Raw genomic sequence first — 20602 nt, forward strand, 5'->3', positions numbered from 1 at the left:
ATTTAATTCCTTGAAGTGTACTTTTATCAAAATTTATGTTCAATTATGTTTTTTAATGTGTATTTTTATTTATCTCTTCACATTAAATTTTAATTTTATTAATATGCACATATTTAGTTCTTTAATTATAAATGAACATAAATGAGAAAATATTAAAAGAAATTTGTGATACAAAAACATATAAATACATAAGTGTACATAACTGTGCCGAAATATATAAAATTGATTTTTTTGTACTGAAATATTTGTACCTACATGATTGTTTTAATATATTATAATGAACCTAAATGCAAGTACCGAAATGTATTATTTTAATGTCAATACCAAAATGTATGTACCGAAATATAGTATATTGAATTAATGTACCTAAAAGTTAATACTCAAATGTGTGTACCAAAATGCATTATATTGAATTAATGTACCAATATGTTTGTATTGATGGATATACCAAAATATTCAAATATATTAATGTACCTAAATGAAGAACATACAAAATTGTTATTGGAATATATATTATAAAAAAATTAGTTGCCTAAATGTAGACATTAAAATATATTATGATGAATGAAATGAAAATGAAAATTAAATGTAATTAATACATTAAAATAGGAATAAAAAGATAAATAAAACATCAAAATATAACTAATAAATTAGCTATAGATGATTAAATGTACTGGGGACTAAAATTGGATTTTAATCTTACACAAGGTTATAGTCTAAAACTCATATTTTTTTAAAGATTAAAATGAATTTTTTTATGGTAATAATAAATTAATGCATGGCACATAAGCGTTTTCGATCATCAAGGGCATACGTAACCTGTGCCGCAAGGAATCGTTTAGAAAAAGGCTTTTTATGAAGAACACTTGATCTCTCTCTCTCTCTCTCTCTCTCTCCCTCTCTCTCTCGCGATATATATATATATATATCTCGATTAGAAAGCGCCGCGACCAGCGAAAGAAGATTTTGCACATCAGTTTCATCACCGGAAGAAAGCATGAGTCCAAATGGATCGAAGACAAAGCGCCGGCCTATACGTAAAATACTAAAAATAATGAAAAGAAGAGAAGAAAAGCCACGAAACAAGTCTGAACCTTCCAGGTTCACCATCCATGACACACATTGACATTAATACAATTCTCAGCAAATCTGGCAGCACGTCAGTGTCGATATTGTCTCAGCACAGTTCTGTTAGATGCGTCTTTCTGTGAGATGTGAGTATACGTCTTGCAGCGGACGTGCCTACTGCAATTGACAGTGACTTTTGCTCCTAATAAGTTAATTTGGTTGATTCAGAAACATCGTAGGCATAGTACACGAATAACATATTAGCAAGAAGTCGGGGAAACATGTGTGAAAGTCGATTGTTTCGGAGTAAAAGCAAGTTGAAATTGTGTATTTAGATCATATAATTTGAAATGTTTGTTCCAAGTGTGTGTACTTTGCTTTATATGCTGAATAACAGTTTGGTTTGGGTGATTATCTGCAGTTTCGTGTTAATTAAGAAGGAGGTTAAGTTTAATAAGTATCATTTTAAGAGCAATGCTTATTAATCTGGCAGTCGTAGTTAATTCGCAGTCAAGTAGGGAATGAAAACGTTGTGATTGCTACTAAATTTAGCTGATCGGTACAAGTTTAAAATAAACGTTTATTTTCTGTCCTAAATGTATTCATGTGTTGTTTCCCTTCTCGAACAGGTTCCCGTGCAAGCTGCGGTTGCTGCAGCTATTGCTTATGTTATTGTTGGACTGCCTCCACATCAAAGGTTTAGTCTCTCATCAAGCTCTGAAGAATTGAGCTCAATATATGGAAGCAGACATCTTGGTCAAAAAGTGCAGGAGATAGAGGAAAAATTCTATGAAGAGTTGCTACTGTATAATTATGTGTTGCGGCAGTTTCGACATCATGGACATGGGGTTGTGCTTTGTCAGCTATTTCCAGGCCAATGGTTTATAACTATTGCCCATTTGTTCTGTTGAGGTTTTTTTTTTAATGTTTATATTCATATGTTATTCATCTTTTGTGAGCATTCGTTCCAGGATATATTACGAAATTCTGAGAATTTTATTTAATTGAGCTTATGGTCGTTCAATAATTTTTTTTATTTCCAGAATCTTCTAATCCCATTGATGCAACGAGTCGAAGGGGAGTTGCGAGTTCCTGTTGCATTTTTTTAATTTCCAGAATCTTCTAATCTCTCTCTCTCTCTCTCTCTCTCTCTCTCTCTCTCTCTCTCTTTCTCCCCTGTTTTTCTATCCTGTTGCATTTGGGTTTTCCACTGTTTCTCTTTCTGTTGGTCTAATTTGAGGTGAAGTTTGAATTTTGGTTGAATTGGAATGTGGTTTTAATGGGTTTCCTTACATTTGTCGATTTGATTTTGTTAGGATTGGCATGTGGTTTTTCAAGCTTTTGCAACCACTTTGGGTCCGGCAAGGGTAATAATCTTACTCTTCATTCCATGAGCTTCATTTTGTATGCCCAGAAGAATTTGAATTGAAAACATGGAGTTTTAGGAAATGTTCTGGAATTTTCCCTATTTCCTCTGGTGCAATCTCTTTTTCTTTCTAATCTTTATTGAGTTTCTTTCAATATGTCACTTGTATAATTTATTCTTGATGTCAGATTTGGTGCGTTTGAGTTGGGGTTGCGAATGTCTTCCTGGCTTGAAAAATCTTCAATTTCCTTCTACTTATGTACAACTTTTGTTTATTTTCTATGCACAAGAAATATAAAGGAATAAAATGTTTTCTCTCTCTTTTTATTGTGTTTGGCATCAGGAGTATAACTATTTTGCTACTACATTGGAATTGGATTTTTGAAGGACCATTCTTATGCAAGTGTTTTCTTTGATTCTTATGCAGGAAGAAATAATTGGATTCTTTATATATCATCGCGTGCCTCTGTGAATTGTGTTGTGCATATATTAAGTTGTCTTCTCCCCAATTTTAAATATTTGGAAGTGACCCAAGAAGGGTTAAGATCTCTCTTAAGCTTCTTATGTAATAGTGTCCTGAATGCATATGTACGTTTGTTATATATAATGTAAAGAATATGTTATGTTCTGAATTTTTTTTATTTTTTTATTGTTGATATATACATGCAAACATTATAATGAAGAATGTGAATTATCAAGCGATAGATGCAGCCACCCATGATTACAGTGTATCATCTTTATTACTTTCAGATTTGAATTGTATTTTAAAGACACAAAGATACAATCTGTAGTGTGTTTCATTCATATTTTTAATTTCTACACTATAGTTGGAGTGCCAAAAATTTAAATTGGAATTTGTCAAAAACACTATATATGTCATCTGACTCTTTTTAGTGTTTGGGTTTGAAGCTGGTGTTTTTTTATTGTTTGCGTTTGAAGGGGGTATGTGACGTGCATGTTAGCAATTGACTCTCATCCCATTTCATTTCAAGAGAAGAATCCCAATGTCATTGGGTGCTTGAGTGGTATTTTTGTTTCCATTTTTCGTCTTTTTTATCATACTTTTTCGTATTAGTATTTTAAAATATTTTGTATGTTGTCACTCAGTTCAATATAAGAGGGTTTTTCAGGAACCGGATCACTTTCGGATCCAATAAAACTGAGCCTGCTAAGTAAGACATCCAGGCCGTTGTAATTTGATCAAATTATAACTTTTAGAGAATCCTTCTGTTTGTAGTCGTTGGATCAAATTTCAACGGCCTGGATGACCTACTCGCAGACTCAATTTTATTGGATCCGGAAGGGATCCAGTTCCGGTTTTTCATACTCAAGTCAAGATTGCAGGTTAGTGTTGGAGTATGTGGCCAAGTGGACAAGTGTCCAAAAGACCTTTCGGCTAAACAAAAGAAGGTGGACAACACCTTTCCTTGTTTTGGGGAGAATAAAAGGGAAAACACCCGTGGGTGTTGGCTAAAAGAAAAAGAAAAGTTGCTTTTGAGAGAGTGAGCTCATTTTTCGGTTTTGAAGAAAAACAAGAGAGAGGAAAGAGAGCTCATTTTCGGTGTGAAGAAGAAGGAGAGAAGAAGGAGCTCTTTTTGTAGAGAGCAAGGGAGAGTTGCAGAGAGCCTAAAAACAGAAGAAGAAGTTGTTGCTTCATTTGATTGGTAATCATCAACCAAAGTAATTGTTGTTGTAATAGCTTTGAACTATATGTATAGAGAAGAAATTATTCTTTATATTTTTTTCTCTATTTGTTTCTTTGGTGTGTGAGAGCTATTGGGTGTATTGGGCTTTTGGGTTGTGAGATTGTCAACACTTTGTAAACTCCCATTTGGTTGATAGTGGATTATTGGGTGAGCTCCTACTGCTCCGATGACGTACTCCAGTTACACTGACTGTGGAGGAACCTCGTTAAAATCTTTGTGTTTTTTATATTTTGTTCTTGCATTTTCATTTGATAAAATTTCCTGTGGGTTAGCTTGAGTTGGTTCCATTTAGTTTGGTGCTATCCTAGCACAACAATTGGTATCAGAGCACTGGTTGCTCTTGGGTACTGTCTAATTGCCAAAAAATGTCAGACGGGCAAGATGAGAATCCTTTTGGAAGCAGCTCCGGATTTGCAAGAACTACGGTGCAAAATGCAAAGTTCGAAGTTGAAAAGTTTGATGGCACAAACGACTTTGGGATGTGGCAATGTGAGTTCAAAGATGTGTTGGCTCAACAAGATCTACTTGCCGCTTTGGGAGAGAAGCCGGAAGCTATGTCGAAGCCGGAATGGGAGAAATTAAATTTGTGGGCTTGCTCTTCAATTCGGTTGTGCCTTGAAAAAACTCAGAAGTATTTTGTGATGCGGGAGACATTGGCAAGTGTGTTGTGGCAAAAATTGGAAGACAAGTATATGACGAAGAGTGCAGAGAACAGGCTACACTTGAAGAAAAAGCTCTACCGCTTCCAATACAAAGAAGGTACAAAAATGATTAGACACCTTGATGCTTTTAATAAGTTGATTGCCGACTTGTTAAATTTAGATGAGGATATTAAGGATGAAGATAAGGCCTTAATATTGTTGAATTCCTTGCCGGACTCTTATGAGCATTTTGTTACCACTATTATGCATGGTAAAGAAACTGTGAAATTTGAAGATGTGTCAAATGCCTTGATGAATTATGAAATGAGGCATAGAGATAAAAATCATGATAGTACCTCGGAAGCTTTATTTGTTAGAGGTAGATCATCGGAGAGAAGATCATCTTCTAGTAGGAAAAAATCACAGTCTCGACCTAGAGAAAACTCTAAAGGTAGAAAACCTTTGGAAAGGGATGAATGTGCCTTTTGTCGTAATAAGGGCCATTGGAAGAAAGATTGTCCTAAATTGAATACCAAAGGTAAAGAAAGTTCTGAAGCTAATGTTGCTGAAGTTGAAACAGATTTTCCTGATTTTGCTTTAACCACTTCCTCATCATTTGATTGTGCTACTAAGTGGATGTTGGATATGGGTTGTACTCATCATATGACTCCTCACAAGGATTGGTTTTCAAGCTTGAAAGAGTTTGATGGCGGTGTTGTGTTCATGGGAGATGACAATCCTTGCACAACGAAAGGGATTGGTATAGTTCGTTTGAAGTTGCATGATGGCATGGTTAAAGAGTTAACAGGTGTTCGGTATGTACCGAATTTGAAGAAAAATCTTATTTCTTTGGGAACTTTGGAAGCCAAGGGCTTCAGGTTTCATTCAGATGGGCAGACATTGAAGGTGACTTATGGTGCACTTGTTGTGATGAAAGCTCCTTGATGTGGCCATTTGTATTTATTGCAAGGAAGCACTGTGACAGGTGAAGCATCTGTAGTCTCAGAAAATATGGGCACATCCGATTCTGATACTACTAGATTGTGGCATATGAGATTAGGCCATGCCGGTGAGAAAGCTCTACAAGGGCTTGTGAAACAAGGTCTTCTAAAAGGTGCCACGACTTGTAAGCTTGATTTCTGTGAGCATTGTGTCTTGGGGAAGCAAACTAGAGTGAAGTTTGGTACTGTTGTACATCAGACGAAGGGCATTCTTGATTATGTGCATTCGGATGTTTGGGGTCCTACAAAGACTCCCTCTTTGAGTGGTAGACATTGGTTCGTGACCTTTGTTGATGATTATTCAAAAAGGTCTTGGGTCTACACTATGAAGCACAAGAGTGAGGTGTTGAGCATTTTCTTGGGTTGGAAGAAAATGGTTGAAAATCAGACTGGGAGAAAGATTAAGATTTTGAGATCGGATAATGGTGGTGAATACACATCCGACCCTTTCTTTAAAGTTTGCAAAGAGGAAGGGATTGTGAGACATTTTAGTGTTCGGGGAACTCCACAACAAAATGGAGTTGCAGAAAGATTGAATCGAACCTTGCTTGAGAAGGTTAGATGCATGTTGTCTCAGTCGAGTTTGAGCAAGTCGTTTTGGGCAGAGGCAGTTACTTATGCATGTCACATCATCAACCGATTACCCTCAGCTGTTGTTCAGGGTAAGACGCCAATGGAGGTATGGACTGGAAAACCTTCTACTGATTATGATTATATTCGTATTTTTGGTTCACCTGCTTATTTTCATGTAACTGAAAATAAACTTGATCCTAGAGCCAAAAAGGCTATCTTTCTTGGTTTTAGTAGTGGTGTCAAAGGTTACAGGTTATGGTGTCCGCAGATGAAGAAACTTGTAATCAGCAGAGATGTGACATTTGATGAAGAAAATATGTTCAGAGACTCTGAAAAGAATGTGAAAGATGTCCAACAGGTAGAGCTTGAGAAAGTTGCCTCTAGTACTTCAAATCCTATTTCCGCTGATGTCGAAGCCACTACAAGTGAAGAAGTGGGAGACCATGAGGATGTTGAAGAAGTTGAACTTGAAGATTCTATTCAAGTTGAAGAGCAAGTTTCACCTCAAGAGTCTATTGCCAAGAACAGAGGAAAAAGACAAATTACCAAGCCAGCTCGGTATAGTGACTATGTTGCTTTTGCTCTTCCTATTATCACTGATGAGATTCCATCCAATTTTGAGGAAGCCATTGAGAGTGAGGAAAATGAGAAGTGGTGCAATGACATGGGTGATGAGATGAATTCTCTCTTGAAGAACAAGACTTGGGAGTTAGCTAAATTGCCTAAGGGTAAGAAAGCTATTGCTTGTAAATGGGTGTATGCCAAGAAAGAAAATGCTGATGAGAAAAGCAATGTAAGATTCAAAGCAAGATTAGTTGCTAAAGGGTATGCACAAAAGGAAGGCATTGACTACAATGAAATTTTTTCTCCAGTTGTGAAGCACTCCTCAATTCGCATTATGTTAGCTCTTGTTGCACAATATGATCTTGAGCTTGTGCAACTCGATATGAAGACGACTTTCCTACATGGTGATTTGAATGAAGAGATCTATATGTGTCAACCGGATGGGTATAAAGTGAAAGGGAAAGAGAATTTGTTTTGCAAGTTGAAGAAATCACTTTATCGCTTGAAGCAATCTCCAAGACAATGGTATTTGAGGTTTGATAAATTTATGAGAGGCCAAAATTATTCTAGAAGTCAATATGATCATTGTGTGTACTTCAAGAAGTTGCAAGATGGGTCTTTCATTTATTTGTTGATATATGTTGATGATATGTTGATTACCTCAAATAATGTCGAAGAGATTGATAAATTGAAGAATCAAATGAAGAATGAGTTCGAGATAAAGGATCTTGGTGAAGCAAAGAAGATCCTTGGCATGGAGATAACTAGAGACAGAGAGAAGGGTCTGGTTTGTTTGAATCAAAGACAATACATTGAGAAGTTGATTCGGAAGTTTGGAGTTCATGATTCAACTAAACTGGTTAGTACCCCTTTGGCTCCTTATTTTAAATTGAGTTCTCTACAATGTCCTAAAGCTGATAAGGAGAATCTGCAAATGAAAAATATACCATATGCAAATTTGGTTGGTAGTTTGATGTATGCAATGGTATGCTCTAGACCAGATATTGCTCATACAGTTGGCATGGTGAGTCGATATATGCATAATCCTGGTAAAGAGCACTGGCAAGCAGCTAAGTGGATATTGAGGTATCTCCATGGTACTCAAGATGTTGGTTTATGCTTTGAGAGGGATGACTCTGGTATTAGTCATTTTGCTGTTGGTTATGTTGATTCAGATTATGCAGGTGATCTGGATGGAAGGAAGTCTACTACAGGCTATGTGTTTACTATGGCTAAAGGGCCAGTTTGTTGGAGGTCCATTTTGCAGTCGTCTGTTGCCTTGTCTACTACAGAGGCTGAATATATGGCAGTTGCTGAAACTATAAAAGAGGCCATTTGAATACATGGACTGATTAGAGATTTGGGGGTTGATCAGAAGCAGGTGAAGGTGCATTGTGATAGTCAGAGTGCCATTTATTTGGCTAAGTATCAGGTTCATCATGCGAGGACCAAGCACATAGATGTGCGTTATCACTTTGTTCGTGAAGTAGTTGGTGAAGGGGAGATCATTCTCCAGAAGATTCCAACTAAAGACAACCCCGCTGATATGTTGACTAAGGTTGTTGGTGTAGCCAAGTTTATTCATTGCTTGAACTTGGCTCACATTTTGCCTATATAAAGAATGCATTGAGCAGTAGGAGTTTTTTGAAGCAATTTTGCTTATCATGGCGTCTTTCGGAACTTGGCCAAGGTGGAGATTGTTGGAGTATGTGGCCAAGTGGACAAGTGTCCAAAAGACATTTCGGCTAAACAAAAGAAGGTGGACAACACCTTTCCTTATTTTGGGGAGAAAAAAAGGGAAAACACCCGTGGGTGTTGGCTAAAAGAAAAAGAAAAGTTGCTTTTGAGAGAGTGAGCTCATTTTTCGGTTTTGAAGAAAAACAAGAGAGAGGAAAGATAGCTCATTTTCGGTGTGAAGAAGAAGGAGAGAAGAAGGAGCTCTTTTTGCAGAGAGCAAGGGAGATTTGCAGAGAGCCTAAAAACATAAAAAGAAGTTGTTGCTTCATTTGATTGGTAATCATCAACCAAAGTAATTGTTGTTGTAATAGCTTTGAGCTATATGTATAGAGAAGAAATTATTCTTTATATTTCTTTCTCTATTTGTTTCTTTGGTGTATGAGAGCTATTGGGTGTATTGGGCTTTTGGGTTGTGAGATTGTCAACACTTTGTAAACTCCCATTTGGTTGATAGTGGATTATTGGGTGAGCTTCTACTGCTCCGAGGACGTACTCCAGTTACACTGACTGTGGAGGAACCTCGTTAAAATCTTTGTGTTTTTTATATTTTGTTCTTGCATTTTCATTTGATAAAATTTCCTGTGGGTTAGCTTGAGTTGGTTCCATTTAGTTTGGTGCTATCCTAGCACAACAGTTAGCATTCTATGATATTTTTGTAATTTTGTTCCGGATTTATTTTCCCATTGCTAGCAAAAGTTGTAATTCATATGTTAAAAAAGTAACCTCCACGTTCTACAAAGTTTTCCCTTTGCAAAGCAAAATTGCATCAGTTAGGATTTATTTCCAATCGAGTGGTTTTTTTTTTTTTTTTCCAGGAACGTAAAGCAAAATTGCTACCCTTAACCCCACCTCACAGTCATCCACCGCACAACAATACAAAAAAAAGGGCTGCAAAGTCACAAACACATGAAGAGAGAAGAGGACTTAAATTTCTAAATCCAATTTTGGATTTTATCTTTGATGTTGGCATAATCAATCAATATGATATTCTCTCTGTTTTCTTTTGTTTTTTATTGGTGTTCAATGCCAATTTTGGTTGGAACGTAAAGCAAGCAGGTGCAATCATTGATAAGTTTTGATAGGATGTAATCCCTTACTGCTTTTGGCTAATTTTGTGTTTAAAACGATTTAGCCAATTTTGATTAGGATGCAATTCGTTCATAGAAATTTTGCTTCTTTCTTTGTTCGTTCATTTAGAAAGTTTTGTAATTTTCTTAAGGAAATTCCTTAAATGATTGAAATTTGGCAGGACAAGAACAACAGTTAAAACTACAAAATACAGTTTTGTACTCAAGGTAAGAAATTTAAACTTTTTTGGTTATTGAAATCAGAGTATTGAATTACAGTTTCTGTTTAGATGCTTGGAGAGATAGGAAACTGCAATTTACTTTTGGATATGCTCATTAAGAAACTGCAGTTTACATTTAGATTTAATTCTTCACTGATGGTATGTTGCGATGAGGTTTAGTAAATTTCAATATTCTTCAATTCTTTTTAATCTGCAAAATCAAATAACTCATGGAATTTATGATACAATCAGTTTCCTTTCAGTTGAATTGAAATGATATTGATTGTGCTTTCCTTTTTATAGTTAGGTTGAAAAATCATATTAATAGATTCTTTATTTGGTTGGTCCGATTTGTAACATATGGGATTGTTTTGTTTGATGTTTGAATTGATCTTTTTTTTGTGTGAAATTATGATGGAATCGCAAATTTGTGAGGTATATCTTAGATTATTGGATGCATAGTCACCTTCCCACAACTATTACATCGTCTCTTGATTGGAAGAATTTTTATAATTTCCAGGATCTACGGTTGCAATGCTTTTGATGCAAACAATAAGGAGGATGCTATGACTCTTGTGGAGCTTCTTTGGCAGGGTAAGTTGAAGTTGCATATCATTTTTTTTTTTTCGTTCACTGAATTCATTATCTTGCTATCCTGTCAATTATCAGTGTCTAACAACTGGTGAAGTGTGTGAATAAATGTGTAGAAGTTTGAATTGTACAGATGAAAGTGAATTTTAACAACTCTAACTTAGATTTCTTATTAATTTCCTTCATTTGTGTTCGACTATTTTACCATTTTGGTATATAAGTACAACTATTGATAAAAAACCACATAAATTACCTAACGGTCGAGAAACTGTTTGTGTCAGAAGAACAAAATATGATGTAAAGCTCAAATTTTGGGCACTTAAAGATATGTTTTTTTTCAATTACAATTACTCAGCATGAAAGTTCAATTGGATTTGTTCTGGTCTCCAAGAATTTTTCTTTGTTTGGTTACTGGTTAATTTATGTGGCAGGAGTTTAGTTTTTGCTTTTTTGCCTATGTTTGTATGATTTGAAATGGATAGTTCAATTTGCTATATATAAATTTGCAGTCGAAGAGTTCGAGGGAAAGGTGAATTAGAAAACAATGGGGGGAAGAGTGATGGAGTTGAGTTGAGAGTTAACGGGGTATATTTGAAATTCTGTATGATGTGTAGCATTCCACATCGTTCAGGGGAGTGGATCCTATAAGCCTTATATCTATATTCTCATCTCTACCTAGCATGAGACCTTTTGGGAGCTCACTGGCTTCAGGTTCCGTAGGAACTCCGAAGTTAAACGAGTTCGCGCGAGAGCAATCCCAGGATTGGTGACCCACTAGGAAGTTCTCGTGTGAGTTCCCAGAAACAAAACCGTGAGGGCGCGGTCGGGGCCCAAAGAGGATAATATCATGCTACAGTGGAGTCAAGCCCAAAATGTGGTGGGGGCCCGGGCCGGGATATGACAATTTGGTATCTGAGATAATCCTTGGCCAGAAGTGTGCCAACAAGGACGTCGGGCCCCTAAAGGAGGTGGATTGTAACATCCCACATCGCCCAGGGGAGTGGATCTTGTAAGCCTTATATGTATATTCCCATATCTACCTAGCACGAGGCATTTTGGGAGCTCACTGGTTTCGGGTTCCGTAGGAACTCTGAAGTTAAGTGAGTTCGCGCGAGAGCAATCCCAGGATAGGTGATCCACTGAGAAGTTCTTGTGTGAGTTCCCAGAAACAAAATCGTGAGGGCGTGGTTGGGGCCCAAAGCAGACAATATCGTGTTACGGTGGAGTCGAGCTCAGGATGTGACGGGGGCCCGGCCTGGGATGTGACATGATGTCCCTGGTATTGTGAGATCATTGAGACTATTTGCTTGATTAATCACTAATTTGATATATTTAAAGTGTAACTTTTCTTTAAATCATTTTCCTTTTGTATTTTCATTGGATTCGTTTTATTTAAATATGTTAATTTATCCCCCTTTTTATATAATTTTGTGCAATGTGAATGTAGGTTATTCTCAATCTTCATATGGTGATTATTTGACGACTTCTACAAACTTGGCTACTCAGCCTTTGAAATATAGAGCTAAGGATAAGAGGAGCCAGATGAGCCAGAATTGGGCTTGTATAATTCTAAATTATTCGTTTAGTTATCCTTCTGGTAATTCATGATGGTGTTGAATTTATTCAGGTTAAATGTGTCATATTCATGCAGTTACGTCTAATACAGTTGATTCACACTGCAACGCGCGAGCGTATTTTCTAGTATATTCTATAGGGAGTTGTAATTGAAAAAATAGTTACATATTTGAGTACATGTATAATAAATCGAAAGTCAATAAGTACATAATTAAGTGTATGTAATAGAGTAATGCAAGTTTCAGAATTTCAGATTGAATTTAGAATATAAAATACATTCCAATTCCTATCCTTTTTTTTTTTTTTCGATTTCAAAAGTTTGAATTTGAATTGGACATAATCTTTGGAATATTTCAGCTCAAATCAGTCGGAATCAGATATTCCTATCAAGTTACACCTCTACTCACGCCAAAACCAAAACCCTTAAAACTTGTAAAGAAAAAAAACTCTTCCCACTCATCACTCACGCCAAAACCAAAATACTCGTTTCATTCAAACAACACGACTTACTACCTCCAAACCCTCAAAACCCGAACTCCATATGGAACCATTATTTTCAATATTTACTTGTGTTGCACGTTTGGAGAAATTTTGATTCGAGAAAATGTTCGACATACCAGGACAAGAAAGTTTGGTGACATTTCGGTGTCCATAAGCGGAAAATAAGCAGCACGTTTCGGTCAGCACTAACTGAGTGCAAACGAAAATATATTCTCTGAGCCGGACTACCATACAAGCTTCTGGTCTTGTCTACCGAACGCAGCTTTTACATTTGACAGCTGACTGCTGCAAACAACTGGTGCTACTTCAATACTTTTCCTGTTAATCTCTCTAACATAGAAAAAGTCTTAAATTTTAAGCTAGATGACATGATAGGTTTACGTTAATGGATGGCACTGACTTGGAAGTCTTTGGACGATCGTACTAGTGTCGATTCTCATAGCACTAAGGATAGCCTCGACAACACGGTTGTTATAGGTGACTCGATTATATGACAAGATTCTTACCTACAACCGGGTATAAATTTCCATAACTCGACAAACACTTACGCAGATATATCTCCAAAGGCACGGGAGTAGCTGTCATTAAACGAGGAAGATGTAGATGTTATTGGCCTTGATTTTGAGTGGTGAGGTGGACCATTGACTTGTAAGTCTTTTGTTTTTGTTTTTTTATCAGAGACTTGGAAATTTTCGTAACAGCAACATTATGGTCTACGATTCCATGTCCAAATCTTTCACCTCTAAGTGTTTCCATGACAGCGCCTAATTTGGAACATCTAAAAGAGGAGAAAATATGACGCGCCCCAACCCTGATATCCCCACATACTAGAGTAGGTAAGTGTTGGCCGACACCTAAGGGCGACGAAGCCATTTTAAACATGCATACAAGTAAAATAAGTAATTAGAAAGATTATGCCAAAGTAGGAACGTGTTCAGAGTATACAACTAAACAATGATAATATGAAGGAATTAGAATAAAAATGTATGAATAAAGGAATGAGACCTACACCAATTTTGATTTTGCTAGCGCCTACGCGTTCGTGATGACGAGTACTACGATAATACGCTAAGAAAAATAACCTTATGTGACATGACATGGCGGTCAACAAAAGTCAACATTTTTCCTCGAAGGGCTTTTTCGTAATTTCACGCTTTAAAATTATAAAAACTGTAATATTTAGGGACGAGTCGTTACAAAATCTCCTTTATATACATGGCATTTTTCTCTTTTAATACTGCAGATTCATCTTTTGTACTACAAATCATCCCATTGCACGCTCACATTTGAAATATGGGTTAGACTAGTGGTTTTGAGATTGACATAACTCCTCATCTAGTCTTTGAGATTTAAAATTGATAGAACTAGTACTTGAGTTTGTCCACGGTCAATCATTTTGATTACTTCGTGAAAAATGTTCGTTAATAAGGAAAATAGCCTCAACTTTTTTTTTCAAATCATTTTGACCTGTTATTTATTAAATTGAAGGTATTTTGTTATGTTGGTCCTTATTTAACAGAAATTTTCTTACAAAGAACAAAAATGATGACGGTGGACAAACTCACATACCACTTCTATTGATTTTAAATTTCAGATACTTAAGTGAGAAGTTTTATCAATTTTAGATATTATTTTGACTAAAAAGCCGAAAAAATGGCCTTTTGTAGTCCTTAGTGAATAATAGTGGGCTACCGTTGCAAAACCCCAGCAAACTTCCTCTTGCTTTCCTTCAGTCAATGGAATATTGTGAACAATGAAACTCATCAAACTTCCTGCTGCTTTCCTTTAGTCAACTTATCTTCCATGAAAAGAGCATCTCCTCCACTCTATATAAAACCATGTCTTTCCTTGTAGCAGAAACAGAAAAACCTAAACCTTCAAGAGATTCCTAAAACCCTTCCGACAAAAACGAAGATGATGGGAGAAATGTGGGCTCAAATGGGCTCGGTGATTGCGAGTGTCATGTTCGTTAATGCCATATTTCAACAATACCTTCCCCACCATCTTCGGTACCATGTAGAAAGATACACTCAAAAACTAGTGAGCTTTGTCTACCCTTACATCCAAATCTCCTTTGATGAATTCACCAATGATTTTCGCAATCGAAGTGAAATCTATTCCGCCATCCAGAGCTACCTCAGCGCGAAATCTTCCACCGGGGCTAAGCGTTTAAAAGCTCATGATGTCAAGGACAGCAAGTCTCTGGTCCTTGGCATGGATGACAATGAAGAAGTGACTGATGAATTTCAAGGCGTTAAGCTTTCATGGGTTTTGAGGAAACAAACGGTGAATCAGACTTCATTTTCTTTCTATCCTCAGGCTGATCAGAAGAAACATTATACGCTGACGTTCCACAGACGCCACAGAGATATCATCACGGGGTCTTACCTTGATCATGTGATTAAAGAAGGGAAAGCGACATTGGTGAGCAACAGGCAACGAAAGCTCTATATCAACAATCCTACACAGAATTGGTACTCCTACAGGGGGACAAAATGGAGCCATGTAGTGTTTGAGCACCCGGCATCATTTGAAACCCTAGCAATGGACCCGAAAAAGAAGGAGGAAATCGTCAATGACCTCATCAAGTTCAGAAACGGAAAGGAGTACTATGCGAAAATCGGGAAGCCTTGGAAGCGGGGTTATCTACTTTACGGGCCACCAGGCACTGGAAAGTCTACTATGATTGCTGCCATGTCTAATTTCATGGATTATGATGTCTATGATCTTGAGTTAACGATGGTGAAGGACAACACTGAACTGAGGAAGCTACTGATTGACACGCCGAGTAAGTCTATAATTGTGATTGAGGACATTGATTGCTCGCTTGATCTTACAGGACAGCGAAAGAAGAAGAAGGAGAAGGATGAGGAGGACAAGGAAGAAAATAAGGATCCAGTTCGAAAAATGAGGGAAGATCAAGAAAACACACAGAGCAAGGTGACTCTTTCGGGGCTGCTAAACTTTATCGATGGGATTTGGTCAGCTTGTGGAGGGGAGAGATTGATTGTGTTTACGACTAATTATGTGGAGAAACTTGATCCTGCGCTCATTAGAAGAGGAAGGATGGACAAACACATAGAGTTGTCCTACTGCTGCTTTGAAGCATTCAAAGTGCTTGCTAGGAATTATTTGGATTTGGATTCACATGAGTTGTTTGAAATGATTGCTCGTTTGTTGGGTGAAACCAATATGACTCCTGCTGATGTCGCTGAGAACTTGATGCCTAAGTCCGTTATACAGGATGCTGAATCTTGTTTGAAGAACTTGATCGAAGCTCTTGAGGCTGCGAAGGAGGAGGCAAGAGTGAAGGCTGAGGAAGAAGCAAAATCAAAGGCAGAGGAAGAGGCAAAACTGAAGGTAGAGAAAGAAGAAAGAAAGACCAGTCTGCCAAAAGTTGAAGAGAAATGCAATGGAAAACAAGTTGAAACGCGCGAAGAAAACAGAGTGAGCGCTTAAAGATGAACGAAAGAGAGTGAAATCATATGTATGAATTTCAACCTTTCTTAAATTGTATTTCGTGGAGTCTCATCAGTGTGTGTTTTTCCTTAATGTGTAATAAGAATCATTTCATGGGGCTGTATAAATTAATGTATGGAACGTAAGTGTTTCGATCATCAACGGCATAAGTAACCTGTACCGCAAGTAAAAAATGTCTATTTCTTTGAACAAGTTTAACTAAGTAACTCTCACCTGTGTTTTATCAAAATATCCTTAGTTAATTACGTTCTTTCGTATCTTATTAATTTTTTGTTTCTTAAAGTAAAATTTTCTCACTTAACGACTAATTGTATGTTACAAGAAACTAAGACTGATTGATCCACAGTAGACAGACATGATGATGATGGGAGAAATGTGGGTTCAACCGGACGCGGAGATTTGCTAGTGTGATGCTTCTTGCTTGTTTATGCAAAATTTCTGCATTTTTTACCATCGCTTTCGAGGCATAGAGACTGAATCCGCCCGCCATTGTAGAGGATCAGAATGCTTAGTATATTCATACAAAGTAATCAGTGTGGTGCTTCATGCTTGTTTACGCTAAATTTTACGTATTTTCCCTTCTCTAAGAAAAAATAATTTATGTAAAGCTATGAAGTATACATCATTTCTCAACAAAATACAGAGGCCAAACAAGAAAGCAAAGTCTAAACATGACTCCAGCAGACATGTTTGCTCATCTGGGATCCGAGTTGGCAGCTTGATGTTTGCGTGGGCTATCATCCCACAATACCTTCCTTACAGCCTTCGAAGCCAGACTAAGAAATACTTGTAAGACTAAACTTATCGAAAACTTAAGTTAAAAGATTAAGCTCATGAACCACAAATTTATACAAGCATTAAAATCACAATACAATAAACACAATAACAAGCTAACGCGTGAAAGCAGTAGAAGAAGAAGCCAAATCAGACTTCTAAACAGTGCACCTTCTCCTCTCTTGCAAAACCAAAAGTACTCAAACTAACAATAGGTCTTAGTTCAATATTGAGCGTATATTTTGTGAGAGCAGTGGCCACTATTTATTATAGATTAATCCTAATAATTCTCCTATTAGAAACACCATAGGATACCAACTATGAATCCAAATCATATCTGAATTACAATCCTACAAGAATTAGGATAGTTTTAAGCTTTCTAGCAAGACTTTTCTATGTCAATTGAAACACTACAACCGGCTATAATATTTAGTTTCATACTCATGTTCTAACAATACTCTCAAAGATTGGAGGGTTTCGTCTACCCTTACAACCAAATCACGTTCGATGAATTCATTGGAGAGCGTCTCAAGCGCCATGAACCTTACTCCTCCATTCAGAACTATCTAAGCTCCAAATCTTTGCACAAGCAAAGCGCCTAAAGGCCGACATAAAAAACCAACAGTCCCTTGCTTTTAGCCTGGATGACTATCAAGAGGTCGCCGACAATTTCCAAGGACGCAGTTTCTTGTGGGTTTCTGGGACAAACATGTTGAAAAGACAGACGTATTCTTTCTACCCTGTTGGTGAGAAAAGGTACTAAAAGCTCATTTCCATAAACGGCAGGGGGATCTCGTGATATGGCCATACTTGACTCACGTCTTGAAAGAGAGCAAGGCTATGAAGGTGGTAAACCGGCAAAGAAAGATTTATTCGAACAATGGTTCACATTGGAGCCATGTCGTGTTTGAGCACCCGCTACATTTCAGACACTTGCCATGGAGCCAGAGAAGAAGGACATTATTGACGACCTAATGGCATTCACCAAAGCAGAAAACTACTATGCAAGGATTGGAAGGGCATGGCGGCGGGGATATCTCCTTTACGGCCCTCCAGGTACTGGAAAGTCCACCACGATTTCTGCCATGACCGATCTTTTGGGCTATGATCTTTATGATCTTGAACTCACTACAGTTAAAGACAAAACTGAGCTGAGGGGGCTTCTGATTGAAACAACGAGCAAGTCTATTATTGTAATTGAAGACATTGATTGTTCACTTGATATTGCAGGACCGAGGAGGAAGAGAAAAGATAAAGGGGAAGAGGAGGAAGAGAAAGATCCAAGGGAGAAGCTTGCAGAACAAGAACGAGAAACCAAAACCAACCAGGTTAATATTTCCGGGTTTCTGATTTTTATTGATGGGCTATGGTCAGCTTGTCGCGGAGGGGGGATCATTGTCATCCCAACTAATCATGTGGAGCAACTCGATCCAGCACTTGTCCGGAAAGGAAGGATGTTGTACTGCAAGTTCGAAGCATTCAAGGTGCTGGCGGGGAACTACCTTAGACTTCAATCACACGATTTGTTTTCCACAATTGTACGCTGCCAGAGGAAACTGATAGGACTCCAGCTGATGTTGCAGAACCTTTGATGCCCAAGACAAATCCTTAGGATGCTTAAATCTGCCTACATAATATGATCGAAGCACTCGAAAAAGAAAAAGAGAATGGAAGGTTGAAAGCCGAGGAAGAAGGGAAAAGGAGAAATCATCACCTAAAGAGGAAGAAAATGATTGCGATACAGGATCATCTGATGAGCAATAAAAAGAGAGCAAGAAAATACGTTTAGTATTGGTTAAAACGCTTGTTTCCTAAAAGTTGTATGTATTATTCTAAAACCAAATTCCTCTCCTTTCGGAGGTATTTACTCATTCGAGTTGAAGAACATGGTGCCGAAATCTGATGTAGAGGATGTTGAGTTTTGTTTGAAGAACTTGATCGAAGCTCTTGAGGCTGCGTAGGAGGAGGCGAGAATCAAGGCTTAGGTAAAAACAAGCAAAAAGGCAGAGGAAGAAGAAAAATTGAAAGCTGAGAAAGAAGTGAAGTCGAAGGCAGTGGAAGAAGCAGATTCGAAAGCAGATAGTGAAATGTAACGGAACGTCAGCTTAGCTTCATAGGACCAAGTAAACTCTCATTCGTGCAACTTTTATCCGTGTTTTTTAGGAAAATAATTTATAATTTTCTCAATTAACAATTTAAAAAGGTCCATTGTCCCACCTAGTTCGTCGGTCTAACCAACGATCTGGGTGTGATCTATCAGCAGCGGCATTCTTCCTTGCTCATTCCTAGGAACTCGGTAACGTGACCAGTAAGTCAGCGAGCATTGAGGCAGGCAGACAAATATTATTAACTGCTTTCAGTCGGTAAGGAAAGGAAGGCTGATTTCACCGATTATCCTTACTTGACGCTTTGGACGAGTATTTCAAAACCTCAGTTCACTATCATTAAGGGAACTTCTTCGATTACCGCTTTGAGCCTTAAGGGTAATTGTCTGCAATTTCCATCAGAAGTGTAATTGGTTTCCTTTTTTTTCTTTGGCTTGCATGTAAGTTGCAATTTAACTGATTGATTACCAAACATTTGGGTTCATGATTTACTCTTGGACCATACTAAAAGGAAAGTACCAAGAAAGTATGTGTGTGATGCTGAACTGAAAGACGAGGATGACATCATTGCAATATGACGTCATAGAACTAATACATTTTCCAATTTTTGAAACAAAATAATAATTTCCATTTGGTTTTACTTTAACTTAACCTACTGAGCAAGTAATCGAGTCAATTTTTGGACCGGATTGTTTAAATGTATTCACACAGAATAATCAATGCCGACTCAACCAAAACCCCACTTCAATTAAATATATTTTAATTTTTAATTTAATCTCCACAAAATTATACAAATTCTCACTCAAACTAGTATATTGGACCAAGAACTTCAAGTTAAGGGAGTAATCCGGATTAATCTCATGAGATGGAAATGATTGAGATAGTGATCGAGTATGGATTCATTTTGTGTCTTGTCTTTTTTCTAGGGAAGTGAATCCTACAAATCGAGTGATTTGTCACGCTTCAGGCCAAGGAAAGATTGGCTATCCACCGATGTACCAGGCTGTTCGACCAAGGCGGCACACCCTTCAGGATGTTAACTTGACTTCTGTTAGGTACGTCTATCTTTGCAGACATGTTTGCAGTTGGTATATGGTCTCGTCACTTTAGCTAGATTAGATAAATGCATTTGGAGCAACATTCTGAAAGCTAGAATACATTACATGTGCTTATCATACTTATGCGGTATAGGGATTGAGATGAGGCATGGTGGGCAACGTCCACACCAATTCACTCCATTCTTCAAGAACGTTGACATTCTTATCTACTCCTAACGGTGGGAAGTCGAAGTGACAAACTACAAAATATAAGCAGTAAAGAGATAGCTTACAAGGACTCATAAGGATCTTGAAGAAGAATCCTAATTGACATAGATTCAAATCTTGATGAGAGGACCCATATTGGTAAAAGAGAAGTAGCAAGATTTCAAGATATGTTTATCCACTGATCCACTTGTTAGGTTTTGTTTTCTTTGATTGCTCTTGCTTTTGTTGGATGGATTAAGGTTAACACAAATGGGTTTTCTAAATAAATGGTCATGTGGATAGTGGTGGTGTTTTCCGTGACTCCAATGGTCCTTTAGGAGCGTTTTCCTCATCTTTGTATGCATTGAAATTTTGAAATTTCATGTTT

At 37.3% G+C, this 20602-nt stretch overlaps 2 pseudogenes across 1 annotated transcript; both read left to right on the forward strand.

Moving 5' to 3' along the window:
- The first annotated feature begins 14322 nt into the window (after positions 1 to 14322).
- Positions 14323 to 16353, forward strand: LOC137708255 (AAA-ATPase ASD, mitochondrial pseudogene; annotated as a pseudogene). The gene has a single exon (XR_015958756.1). The product of XR_015958756.1 is annotated as an AAA-ATPase ASD, mitochondrial pseudogene (transcript).
- A 409-nt stretch (positions 16354 to 16762) lies between these two features.
- LOC137709269 (AAA-ATPase At3g28510-like) lies at positions 16763 to 19593 on the forward strand (annotated as a pseudogene).
- The last annotated feature ends 1009 nt before the right edge of the window (positions 19594 to 20602 follow it).

Source organism: Pyrus communis, chromosome 17 (assembly GCF_041283825.1).
Source record: "Pyrus communis isolate YQ-2024b chromosome 17, ASM4128382v1, whole genome shotgun sequence".
In the NCBI taxonomy this organism is placed as follows: Eukaryota; Viridiplantae; Streptophyta; class Magnoliopsida; order Rosales; family Rosaceae; genus Pyrus; species Pyrus communis.